The following is a 14,268-nucleotide window of genomic DNA, read 5'->3' as shown; positions in this document are numbered from 1 at the left end:
GAAAATATCATCCTGAGTGAGGTAACCCAATCACAGAAAAACACACATGGTATGCACTCATTGGTAAGTAGCTATTAGCCCAAATGCTCGACTTACCCTAGATGCACAGAACACATGAAACTCAAGGATGACCAAAATGTGATGCTTCACTCCTTCTTTAAAAGGGGAGCAAGAATACCCTTAAGAGGGGATAGGCAAAATTTAGAACAGAGACTGAAGGAACACCCATTCAGAGCCTGCCCTACATGTGGCCCATACATATACAGCCACCAAACTAGATAAGATGGATGAAGCAAAGAAGTGCAGGCTGACAGGAACCAGATGTAGATCTCTCCTGAGAGACACAGCCAGAATACAGCATATACATAGGTGAATGCCAGCAGCAAACACTGAACTGAGAACGGGACCCCCATTGAAGGAATCAGAGAAAGGACTGAAGGAGCTGAAGGGGCTCGAGACCCCATATGAACAACAATGCCAATCAACCAGAGCTTCCAGGGACTAAGCCACTACCTAAAGACTATACATGGACTGACCCTGGGCTCCAATTGCATAGATAGTAATGAATAGCCTAGTAAGGGTACCAGTGGAAGGGGAAGCCCTTGGTCCTGCTAAGGCTGGACCCCCAGTGAATGGAATTCTTGGGGGGAGGGTGGTAATGGGGGGAGGATGGGGAGGGGAACATAGAAGAGGAGGGGGAGAGGATAGGGAGATGTTGGCTAGGAAACTGGGAAAGGGAAAAACAATTGAAATGTAAATAAGAAATACCCAATTTAATAAAGATGGAGAAAAGTCCCCATTATAAACCAGGAAAAAGAATGTAAGCAAAAATGGAATCATTATCAGAAAATTTGAATGTTAGGGAAGTGTGAAATAAAAAATTAATTATAAGGCATTTAAAATACAAGAGAACTAATAGAATCTATTGGCAGCTGATTGGACATTGAAAATGAAGGAAGGCTAATAGCTGCTCTGTAGTCTGAAGAGGGAATCTAATTGGATGTCAGATTTTCCAGAATAGTGTCTAGATAATTAGATATTCCACAATGACTAGGAAGTACAGAAAAGAGTTTCGTGATTTCAGCAATTAATATAATAACAAGTAAGGAAAGTCAACAAAGACTTAGGAGGACAAAACCCCCAGCCATGTTAACACAGAAGGAAAGAACAATGTTCACCCTTGTAGACTGTCCTGCTCTTCGCACTTTCCACATACCCTATGTTTCTTTGATATACAATAAATATATTTGCTCTAGTCCCTCCTCAGGCTTGTGTTTGCAAATCCTTTTAATTTAGCATCAAATAATGTCATCTAACTTCATTTATGCAGGTTTCTTTTAACTCCTTAACAATCCTCTCTCTAAGGTCCCTTTCTTATCAAGATAGACAGATAAGTAGATAATTGTGATATATATGATATATCACACACATATAATTCACACGTTGGTTTTTTGAGGGGTATTTTTCAATTTTATACTTCTTTTTAGATATGTTTTTTCCCCTTAAAAATAATATCTTAATGCAGAGGCCCACACCTGGTCAAACTGCAGCAAGTGAGAGATTGTTGTGCTCAATTTAAGTGGGAAGTCTGTGTTACATCTCCTCCCCTTAAGGCTCAGGGATTACTGCAGAAGAGAGGCCAGCAGGACTGTAAGAGTCAGAGGTACTAGGAATATTGTGAAACGGCATATTCCAGAATGCCAGGACCAACGAATGTGAACACACAGAGTCTGTGGCTACAAGTACAGACCTACATAAAAAAAAGCCGCAGCAAATTTCAAAATATAGGGGGAAGTCCCAGCCCTAGCTGAGGAGGTAATGGCAGCTGACAGCTGCCTGGGGAGGGAGCATACATTTGCTTCAGGGATGTGGTCCCAGATACATTGTCCATGTTCCAGTGACCGTCCCTACTCCCATGTACAAAGAAGCATCAGTTCAGTTCAGTTCAAAAATATGCAAAGTTGAAAGGAGGATTGGGTAGAAGAACCTCGGTAGAGTTGAAAGGGTTGTCAGAGTACGTCAAATAAAGAATGGTGTTCCAGGTAGAGGGATGAGTGGTACATGGTCTGCTCAGCTCCTCCAGGGGCACCATTGCACTGTCCAGCATCTTTGGGTTTTTGGTTGTTGTTATTTGTTTTGTTTGTTCCAACAGTAGTTTTCAGTAGAAGATCAAGAGACAGGAAATCATATTCCCAAGCCTCCTCCAGCAAGCTTGCATTCATAAAATGTCTACTTCACAGTTCATGAGCTTCCTGTCAGAGCATATGAGTTACAACACACATGCCAAACACACAGGTGTTGGCAGAAAGATGAACCATGGCCAAAATAATGGCACAACATATATTAGGCCCAAGTTCCGCATAGCCCCTAGGTGATGAGGGTGTTCTGTCAATGTCCAATAAGATATCTGAAGGTGTATATTAACCGCCCTGGTTGTTTGAATATGTTTGGCCCAGGCAGTGGCACTATTTGGAGGTGTTTCCTTGTTGAAGTAGGTGTGTCGCTGAGGGTGTGGGCTTTAAGACCCTCATCCTAGCTGCCTAGACCTGCCAGTTTTCTCCTGTCTTCCTTTGGATGAAAATGAGAAGTCTCAGCTTCTCTAGCCCTGTGTCTGCCACGATGCTGCCGTGCTCTTGCCTTGATGATAATGGACTCAACCTCTGAAGCTGTAAGCCAGCCCCAGTTAAATGCTGCCCTTTATAAGAGTTGCCTTGGTCACGATATCTGCTCACAGCAGCAAAACCCTAACCAAGACAACTGCCTTTATCATCACCATGATAATGATATTTGTTACAATTAAGGAAAACCACGAAAATATAGATGTTGTGCTGTTCATTAGCTTTGCATTTGCCAAAAGAACTTTTGGCAGGAAATGGCTGGCTGCATGAGCAAGATGGAGCCATTTCCGTGCCCAACTAGATATACACGGAGCGAACCCCATATTCCTCCCCACTTCACAGACATCTGGTTGGCTGTTATACGACTCCTCTGCTCTGCTTCAGAAGGCCATTGTTTATCTTTGCAAGGAAAATTAAGTGGCAGGAATGTGTAATATAGTGAAGCCGTGCCAAAGCAAGCAGCTCTCTTAAAACTTTATGGGGAAGTAGCTATTGTTGCTAGTGCTCCCACAAGTCAGAAACCACTTGCTAATAGCTTAATTCCTTTTCTCTGCAGACAAGCTGATTCTGTTGCAGAAGGGGGACCATGTGGTCTGCTGCCTGGAAAAAAAGCCATGGACCTGGAATAGGCCTGTATTTTACAGCATAGCTGAGTGATTGACTCACTGCTCTAACCTAGGGTTACGTTGCTTAACCTCATGAGGCTTGTTGTCCGTCCAGCTGGAAAATTCGGTAAGATGTGAGGTTGGGCTGATAATCATTTGTGGTACAGTTGAGCTGCTTTTTCACAGAGACTGGAGAGTGATGCTCATGACTGAGGTCCCCTTCCCCCTGCCTCTACTCCCTCCCCAACATGCATACACTGTAGACGATAGTTGGTAAAAGTTAGATTCACAAGATGCAAAGAGTTCACTCAGGCTGGCAAGAATATTATGTAAACACACAGAGACGTACTCCTCCTTGATGAATGGACAGATGCAAATTTTTAATCCCTGCCCCTCCCCCACCCTGTTGAGCTGCAGTCAAAAGAAGCACACCTCTCAGTAAAATGGATCCTGCCTTCAGGAAGATGCCCTGCTCCTTGCCTAGCAGAGGACATGCTCCGAAGCACTTCATGTCTTCCTAGTTACTAGACCAGGGCTGAATTAGTTCTCTTGATAGAGAGATGAGGTGAAGGTCATCGTGGAGCAAGCCATTCCCTTCTCTCTGAAGGGGAGGGAGTTTATATTGGGCCGGTGTGCCTGAGCTCTGTAGACTGAAAATGGCTGCTTTTGGATCTTATCCTTCTGGGAAGTTTACAGTTAACACTGCCTTTGAGTTGGGGAAGGGGATGAAGATGTGTCCCAGGAATGTTGACTTCAGAGCTGAGGTCTATATTTACAATATTTTGGTAGGGCAGATTGGTCTTGAAGGTGAGGCTTCTGATAAAACCTATAAAAGTTCAGCTTGTAGATCATGTTGAATCATGAAGGGAATTTCAAGTGGCCTGGGAAAGTAAAAATTGTTCTTGAGTTGACATCTAACTCATAAGATAGGTAGCATTTACTTGGTGTTTAGAACACTTTCCAGGTAAGATGGGTCAAAGGACAATTCTGTAGGACAATAGCTCTCAACCTTCCTGATTCTTCAGCCCTTTCGTACAGTTCCTCATGTTGTGATGACCCCCTCAACCATAAAATAAGTTTCATCGCTACTTCATAATTGTAACTTTGTAACTGTTGTGAATCATAATGTAAATATCTGTGGTTTTGAGTGGTCTTAGGTGACTCCTGGGAAAGGACTGTTTGACCCTCCTAAAGAGGTCGCACCCCACAGGTTGAAAACCACTGCTGTCACATAAATAGATGGAAGCAGAAATAACACAATAGATGTGGCTGCCTGGTGACAGACTTACAGACACCAGCTGACAGAGTAGACCATGTTTATCTCCTTAGCCCACCACAGACAAAAACTACCTCTCTGTTAAAATACTTAGGAGACTTGGGTATCCAAAGGAAGTCTGCTCTCTGCTTCATTCGTTCACTTATCAATTCACTTAACAATTGCTGATGGAGTACCTTACATGCCTGCCCCATTGCTAGGACTTGGAGATTTAAGAAAAATAAGAATGTGCCCTTGCACATTCTAGAATATACACGTACATTCTAGCCTGGAACTATCTGCAAACATCGCTGGAAAGCACTATGGTAAAGGCATCACTTAATAGTGAACATAGCAAGAGCTATGCATAAATATATAAGCTATCACAATCACATGGGGCAGGACTATAAATCTATTACCCTAAGATTAGGCATATTGTCATGTATCCTAGGATTAGATGGGTAAGCCCATGGAGGAAAACAGTACTGGATTTCTCACTGGCAAAGAAGGGCATGCTGCATTTAGAAATGGAGGCATTGATATGAACTCATGACTAACACTATACTTACATAAACATAAATTTTTTCTAAAGATTTATTTATTTATTTTATGTACATATGAGTACACTGTAGCTGTAGGCTTAAAATATCTGTCTGCACACATGTGGTATATAGCCAGGCATGCATGCAAAAACATCTATACACATACAAACAAATAACATTACAAAATGTCTTCTTGTAGAGTACTTAAACAACAAATGCAAATGGTAAACTTAGAAGGAAAGAAGCTTCAACAATGCCTTTTGATACTTACAGCCCAATTTAATGTCACCAATAACAGAACAAACTGACACCGTATACCGACTGATGAGAGGCATTTGAGAAGGACACATTTGATGCTGCTGAGAGATGTCCCTGCTTACACTGTATGAGCAAACACCATAGAACCTTGAGGCCTCCTTGCTTGTATGCCCACCTAATTTGCTGTGAGGACATTTCTACTCTTTATTAAGTGAATTATAACTATCCACGTATGGGTTTGCTTCCACCTGTCTGTGCTTATAAGGGGGAAAATATGTTACTTACCGCTAATATATAACGCCTTCCCAGCATGACTCTGTGATCACATTAGCTAGTCGCCTGGTTTTCTCTCTTGCTTTGCTTTTGTTAGAAAAACAAACCATGGCTTAACTTAGGAAGAAGGGCGTCTTGGTTCTTCTATAGAATGTTAAATCTGCAAGCAGACAATCATAATGTTGGGTCAATAGTCCAATGATGATGATCTTTATAGTCACTTCAATAACAGTGCTTTCCCTCCATCTCAAGGTTGCCATAGCTTCAATCATCATGGTCTCATGTAACAGGAGCCCAGGAAATACAGGTTTAAGGAAAAACCTTTCTCACGTCCCATAGATGTCTAGTTTAGTTTTATATGTGTGTTTACTCCTGAGAAATTATAGACCACCCAGTCTGGACATATCACTGAATAAAACAGGCTCCATTAATAAGAAAGGCAGGCATCTACTGAGAAGGCAGATTTGTTCCTGCCATTCTCTATCTGACTAAAAATGCTTTCATGGCAGAACCTAATTCTTACTCATTTTCCTCTTAAACATCCAGAGGATAACATGACACACTACAACAAATACTCAATAAATGTAGAATGAATGGATTCAGCAAACATTTCATAACCAGATATCTCCCACCCAGTGCTCTCAGACCTTTCACATCCACAGTGCACAGAGCTCTCACCTCCTGAGGCCCTGCATCTACATCTCTCATACTCACAGCTTACACAGCTCTCATGCCCCGAGCCCTCACCCCTACCTCTCTCACACCACTCCTGTCATGCCCAGTGCTGTCATATGCAGATACCACACATTCTCAGTGTTAGGGAGACAATTCTGACTCTTAGGATCAGGAAATAATTCTTAGAGTCTGACACACAGTAAACGCCTCATCAAAAGTTATTGTCCACAACTGAGTGACACGCCCACTCCCAAGCCAGTTCCTGGAGAGACAGAGTTGTAGGGATATTAGTCCAAATTAAAAGTTCAATTAAGAGGCTTCAAAGCATGAACTTCTTGTCTTGACCATGGCAAAAATAGTTCTGAAAGTAGACTATAAAAGACATTTTGAGAGTATAATAGTTATTAATTGGATATGGGGGACAGGAGCTGGGTGAAAGGGAGGACTTAAAGCTTTGAGGTTGAATTTCTTTTCTAAATCGATGCACTGTAATGACAGAAAGATGGGAAACCATTTAGTTTCTATTTCCAGAAACTTGGAAACCATTCCCAGATTTAGAGTTCAGTTGTGGCTAGCAGTGAACAAACAAAGGAAACTCAAAGAAACCAGCAGAATGCAGGGCTTGGAGCATTTTGTTATGTGGTAAGAAAGGGTAAGGTCAGCTAAGAACAACCTATGCAGTAAGTCCATGTGGCTCCCACCACTCCTTCACACAGAAGTTTGAAAGAGTGATAAGGAGAGCTAAGAAAACAGCAGCTTGGAGTGGGGGCAGGGTTCACTTAAGGGATTTGAGAAGTATCAGAGTTAGGTGGGAGCTTTCATTATATACTGCTGACCCAACACTGTAAGAGGGATTCGGAAAGAGTTAGGTGGTAGTTCAAGATGCTGTGCAAAAATAGCAACATATGGCAGAAAAAATAACTCTATTGATAAAGTGTTTGCTGAACCTGAGTTCAAATTTCCAGAGCCCACGTGAAGCCAGACACAGTAGACACTGCGATCTAAGTAGGTGTTTTACTGCTGTGGACAGACACCACGATCAAGGCAAGTCTTATAAGGATAACATTTAATTGGGGCTGGCTTACACGTTCAAAGAATCAGTCCATTAGCATCAAGGGGGGAGCATGACAGCATCCAGGCAGGCATGGTGCAGGAGGAGCTGAGAGTTCTACATCTTCATCTGAAGGCTGCTAGCAGAATACTGACTTCCAGGCAGCTAGAATGAGGGTCTTAAAACCCACATACACAGCGACACACCTACTCAAACAAGAGGACACCTACTCAAACACGGCTACACCTTCTAATAGTGCCATTCCCTGGGCTGAGCATATATAGACCACCACAGTATGCCACTCTGGGCAGATGGGAATTAGAGACAGAGAATTGCTAATTCACAAGACAGTCAGCCTGGCAAACACAGCTATGAACCTGAAAGATCCTATCCCAAACAAGGTAGAAGGTGAGGACCAACAGCTGAAGGTGTTCTCTGACTCCTTCTGTCTATCTGACTGTCTATCTGTCTATCTATAAATGTATTTATCTATCTATAAATCTGTCTGTCTATAAATCTGTCTATCTATCTATCTATCTATCTATCTATCTATCTATCTATCATCTAGCTATCTATTCATCATCTTTCCCTTTCCTCCTCTCTTCCTTTCTCCCTTTCTCCCTTCTTCTTTTACTCTTTTCTTGCTTCCTATAAAGAAGGAAAGCTAAATCTTATAGCCCGAAAAACTGAAGATTTGGCCAAGAGGAGGGCTATTAAGACATAGGCATTTGGCAGTGTCTTAGTCAGGGTTTCTATTCCTGCACAAACATCATGACCAAGAAGCTAGTTGGGGAGGAAAGGGTTTTCTGCTTATACTTACACATTGCTGTTCCTCACCAAAGGAAGTTAGGACAGGAACTCACACAGGGCCGGAACCTGGAGACAGGAGCTAATGCAGAGGCCATGGAGGGGTGCTGCTTACTGGCTTGCTTCCCCTGGCTTGCTCAGCTTGCTTTCTTATAAACCCAGGACTACCACCCACAGTGGACTGGGTCCTCCCCCCTTGATCACTAGTTGAGAAAACACCTTACAGCTGGGTCTCATGGAGTCATTTCCTCAACTGACACATAAAACCAGCCAGTACAGAGAGAAAGCAGAGTCCAGTTTTCAAAATGGAGTCAATGTGAAGGTACCCCTCTCCCCAAATAAAATCACTACAGAATGAAGCTGCAAGACGTTTCTGGATTGGGCTACTAAAGAAGATGTGCAAGACAGGAGAGGGGAGAGGGAGAGAGACAGATGGACTGGCCTAATTCTATTATCTTTTCTGGCAGGCTTTCTAAGGCTAGAGTCAGTAGAGCACATGATTCTAGGTTTTATAAGGTATTGACAATGCTCCTTTTGATCTCCCTGTGAGGAAGAGGAGTACATGGTCTAAGAAGCAAAGATTTGTGTAGACTTCTGATAGTTGAGTCAGCAGAGGCTCAGCATATTAAGAAATGGCCAACAGCAATTTCTAGTGAGATTTGGATAGGGCGTCCCATTATCTCATCCCATTTAATGAGGCATGGCTTTTCAGGAGACCTTATCCTAGTGTGTAAATAAAAATAACTTTTAAAATGTGATAGATTGTTGATCTGTCCACATCCTTGTCAAAATAAAATTATCTATGGTCCTTGTACAAGACTGGTTGCACCCACATCTTTGAAACAAGACCACAACAGCATCCCTGATGACAAGATAGTCTATATCTCTGTTCTTTAAATGTCAAGTGGCCATGCCGTTCACTCTGACCAACCTGCTATGACAGAAACAAGAGTATGGCAACTTCAGATTTTAACGTGTGTTCCACTTCTTTGCCTCTCTGAAAGTATTATATGAACAAGCTCAGACTAGCCCCACTGTTTGATGAGAAGCACATTACTTCCACACCTAACTGTTAGCCAGCCAATTGTCAGCCTGTGAATAAGACTATCCAAGACTAGCCCTATGTTTGACACATAAGCAGTGATCAAACAGGCCTGTGCCAGTTGGGCGGAGTCCTACAGATGACTGATTGACTCGTGTACATTAACAGAGAACTTCTGTCTGAGATTACTGAGTTTTGGAGATGGTTTGCTACAAAGAGAAAGCCATTGTTATAGCCACACACATCCTGACAGGATGCCTTTTGTCTTGCTATTCTGGTGTTCCTATTCCACACTTTGGCTACCCTTTGAGCAAATCATATGTCAATCCTGCATAGCCTCCAAAAATGCAAAGAAATAAATGTAGGGTCTACTCTCACTCCTCCAGCATTAAGCTGACTAATTCCTGTTCATCCTTCATCTCAGTCATTGCCTGAATCACATGGCCCATAGCTCACACCATCCCGTGCTCAGAACATCTCCACCTGAGTAGACAGAAGGTCCTCAACTGTCTGAGTATTTAGATGGCAATTATCCTGTGCCACATGTTTTTAAGTGCTATAAATGAAAGATTTTAAAAATAACAATACACTTAATTTTGAAAAATCTGACCATTTACATGCTATTATGTGGCCAACAAGCCATGGGCTTCCAATTTGACCTCACTGTTTGGTCCAGAGTAACCATCTGATGCATCTCTTCCTTGGCCACTTTCCTTGGTGACTGAAGAAGACCATTGTATGAGCTGGAAATGTTTAGTTTCTTTGGAGACTCAATTATGTCATGTGATGTTTTTCTGGAAACTGTCTTATGAGAAGGTGTTTTTGCTGAAGCAGACATGTGAGGGGATGTTTTGCTGAGAACAGACACATGGTGTTTTTTCTGGAAGCTGCCTAGAAAAAGGGTATGTGATGCTTTGCTAGATCAGACACTTGAGAGAACATATGATGTTTAGAAAGGATATAAATACAACCCAACAGTAGATGATACTCTATGGTATTGGTTCGCCTTGCCACTCTTTGCTGATCATCATTTGTCATGACTTCATAGAGAGAAATGTGCAAAGAGTTTCTGGTGTTGTTCTGGTGGCTTCTTGCCACTTCTGTGGACTCTGGCCAATTAGCAGAGCCTCTCAGTTTCTTCTGGATTGAAGAGCCATTGCTGATTCATGAATGGTATTTGCAAGTGTCTAGAGTTACTGCTGCTGATGCATGCAAACTGCTGATATCCTGGCAATGCAGATTGGATATAACCCAAAGAACTATTTCTAAACAAGTCTACGTCCTCCTTTGCCCTATTAACCTTTCCTTTTCACTACCTTTGGTTCGTGGTGAGCTAGAACAGAGGTTAATGCATTTAAGTACACTTATTAAAATAGGTTTTTAAAAAAAAACATAAGCCTATAATTATATCTATAAAGGGTGATAAGGAAGATACTCTGAACTTGGCTTTGTGACATACACCTAGAATCCCAGCACTTAGGAGGATGAAGCAGAATGGTCTGAAGTTCAATGACAGCCTAGACTACCTAGGAAGACCCTATCTCAATAAAAATAAGACAAATAAAAATATTTTTAAAGAAGATACCTTGAGAAAACGTTATTATATGTTTCTTTTTGGGTAGGAACCAAGATCAGAAAGTATAAAGTCTGGGCCCACTTCCCATCCACAGCTATCTTACTGATTGTCTTAGTTTCTTATTATTACTGTAACAAAACACCATGACCAAGTAACTTATAAAAGAAAGTGCTTAACTGGACTTATCATTCCAAAGATTTAAGATCAAGATGGTAAAGAAAAGACATGATGGCAGGGGCAAAAGCTGAGAGCTCACACTCCAACTGCAAGCAGAAAGCAGAGAGAGCAAACTTGAACTGGTCTTTGAAACCCAAAGGCCCTCTTCCAGTGACATATTTCCTTCAGCCTATCCACACCTTCTAATCCTCCTGGAAGAACTACGAACTGGAGACCAAGTATTCAAATTCTTAAGATTTATGGGAGACATCTCATTCAAACAGGGTACTGATATTATTTTTGAAGACTAACAGAGACTAGATCTGCAGTACAGTGAGTATACAAAAGCACGTCTTACATTATAAGCACGACTTGCTTATAGTTTCAGAAGTGAGTTCATTATCATCATGGTGGAAGCTTGGCAGCAGGAAGACAGGCATGGTGCTAGAAACGTTGTTGAGGCCTCACATCTGTAATAGGCAGAGAGAAACACTGGGCCTGATATGGGCTTTTGATATCTCAAAACCCACCCCCAGAGATACACCTCCTGTAACAAGGCCAAGCCTACTCCTAAAGGGCCACACCTCCTAATTCTTCTTAAACAGTTCCACGAACTGGGGACTAAGTATTCAATCATACAATCCTATGGGGACCATTCTTATTCAAACCACCACACACCTACAGCTAAGGACCCAGAGCAATCCAACAGTATTCTTTGTTTTTTGAAGGATTGTCATGTATAACAGAACTTTGTTCTAGTTAGTATCAAAAAGTAGAACTCAGGACAACAGCATCAAGACTTAAGGCAGATGTGTGAGGATTCCCTGAGGTGTTTTTCATAATGAACTAAACAACTCTTCAAAGACAGTCCCTCCTTTTGTTCTTGGAGATGTCCAAACAGGGATTGGCTGTAAAAATATCAAATTTATAAGAATGTCTCATTTTATAAGGATAAACCTCTCAGTGAGTTTGCAATTCATAAAAACATGAATGTGTTTAGACATTTCTATGTACCACTTCCCTCCAGCTGCCAGCCCAATCACAACTACCTGCCCAATTATAAACTTATTTGCTGATGTCTGCCAACTCTGAAGACTCTTCCTTCATACAAAAAGCAGTTCCCAATCTAGAATCCCCATCACCACCTGTCGTTGACTGACTTGGGGTGGGCGCCTGCTTGATATCAGACTTAAATTCAAAGATGAAAATTTAGATAATGCAGGGTTGTGTCTTTCTTTGTATTGGTAGGGAATTGTTCTGTAAAGAAATAACAATCATATTATGGTTCGTTTTCTTAAACTGACACAAATTAGAGTCACCTGGAAGTAGGAAATCTCATTTAATGGATTGATTCCGTCAGAGTAATTTTTTTTGGTCATATCCTTTGGGTAATATCTTGATTCCTGATTGATGTGGGAATGCCTAGCCCACTGTGGGCAGTGCCCTTCCTGGCATACGGTCTTAGGATGTATAAGAAAGATATCTGAGAAACCGGGGTAAACAGGCCAGTAAGTAGCATTCTTCCATGTCTCTGCTTCAGTTGCTGCCTTCAGGTTCTGTGGAGTTCTCTGTGACACTCACATGCCTGCACAGAGAAGATCTGAGGAGACAAGAAGGAAGTTATGTTCAACCCAACTTAGTACCCAGTGTTGGTTCAAACTTCAGGAGGCTGACTCTGAATGGTTTATTTTAGGCTTAAGCTCAGCACAATTTGCCAAAAAACTTTCCTGCTGATAATCAGCTCAACTCATGTGCACAATAAAGCACACACAAACCTCCTTGAGGAGCAAAGTAAGCTAAAGACCAAGTGTGACTACAACAAAACTCTGTATAAAGTACACACAACACCTCCCCAGAAAGACGGGCTCTATAGATTGACTGAGAAGTACAAGCTTATGATAAGGACCTGGGGGAGGGTTCAGTGTCACCTCGGGCTACACCGAAAGCACAAATGTCACCAGGTTAGAAATCAGTCCTTGCCCAGCTTCTGGGCAGATGACAACCTTGTATACTTATCATTCCAGGTTCCTCCAGTCCTCTGTGAGCACAAAGACCTCTGTGTCTCCTACAAGTTTTTTATCTCAAGCACCTGTCATGGCTTCCTACAGGGATGAAGTATAAACTGTAATGAACTCTTTCCTCTTCTCAGTTACTTTTGCTCAATGTTTTCTCACAGCAACCTCAAAGCAATCTAGGACAAGTAATCAGTAATCAATAATTTGAACATGTATATGACAGTCATAGTTGTAAGCATGGGTAAACCATGAGAAAACAAAGCAGACACAACCCCTGAGTACATGAACCTAATGTTAAGCAAGTGCCAGGGAAAAACATTAGAGAGAGAGAGAGAGAGAGAGAGAGAGAGAGAGAGAGAGAGAGAGAGAGAGAGAGAGAATAGTAGCTTCCATCAGCCCTTGCTTGCGAATGTCTGCTGTCATCAGCTTCTGTTACTTGCAGCTCTAAGGGTCTGAAGTACAATTCTACCTGAGGAGCACTGACTCTTCAGCAACATTTTGAGATGAAAAAGAAGAGATCCTTTTTAAGAGAAAGAAACCAGAGCTAGGGACATGGCTCTCTGAATACCCTGGTTGCTATACAAGCATGAAGACATGAGTCTGGATGCCCAACACCCATACAAACACAGCACCTGCAGCTCCAGGGCTGGATGGAGGAGACAGGAAGAATCTGGGGGGTGGGGGGAATACGCATGCGCAGAAGTTACAGACAGAGAATGGGGAAACACTTCTCACTCTCACCCTACAGATTACTTCTCTAATTCAGACTCTCTGGTTTTCGGGGTTTATAATAAGGAAGACAGCAAGAACCTGCTTCACCAGATATCGATCATAGCAGAGCATAGGTTACATGATAAGCCGTTTTATATTCTCTGCTCTATCCAGGCTTTATAATTCAATATTTTTACATCACTGTGTGATAAGAAGTGTACTCTCCACCCTGACTTATAATGACAAATAATATCGTTTCAAAACTAGGGTGGGGGCACATGAAACTATTCGAGATGGAGAGGTCGTGGTTTGAGATGAGTTCAGGAAGTTCTAAATAGACTGTGCCAGAGCATGCTGGGCTTTCTAGGGGCTTTTCAACTAGGCAAAGGGGGGAGCTGTTCAGATGGTAAAGGGGTACAGGTCTGGTACAGTGTGTACTTGTCCTCCAAGGACCTTCTGTTCATTGGGCTTTTAGCTTTGGACTCTTCAACGTATTAAGTAACAGCTAGAAGAAAGATTAAAATAACAGCCATTTTGCCAACTCTGCTTTTATTGTAATGACTCCTACAGTGGGATGCAGATCTTCTTTCAGTTTTGTACTTGCTAATTAATTTCCTGTTAATCTGAAGGTAGCTGGAAACCTCTTTGTGTGAAGCAAGAACAGTGAGAGCTTCTTGGTATTGG

The 14,268-nt window shown here is 42.0% G+C and overlaps 1 long non-coding RNA gene across 1 annotated transcript in view; it reads left to right on the top strand.

Moving 5' to 3' along the window:
- The window catches only part of LOC147996103 (uncharacterized), a 32,385-nt gene that overhangs the window by 5,305 nt on the left and 12,812 nt on the right, over positions 1-14,268 (top strand). Inside the window, exon 2 of the long non-coding RNA XR_015671162.1 lies at positions 3,175-3,350. This is a non-coding gene — a long non-coding RNA (uncharacterized LOC147996103). The remainder of the gene's footprint in view (positions 1-3,174; positions 3,351-14,268) is intronic.

Source organism: Rattus norvegicus, chromosome 2, assembly GCF_021556685.1.
Source record: "Rattus norvegicus strain SHRSP/BbbUtx chromosome 2, alternate assembly SHRSP_T2T, whole genome shotgun sequence".
Lineage (NCBI taxonomy): Eukaryota > Metazoa > Chordata > Mammalia > Rodentia > Muridae > Rattus > Rattus norvegicus.
The sequence above is the reverse complement of the archived record's forward strand: the minus strand, read 5'-3'. Positions and strand labels throughout refer to the sequence as shown.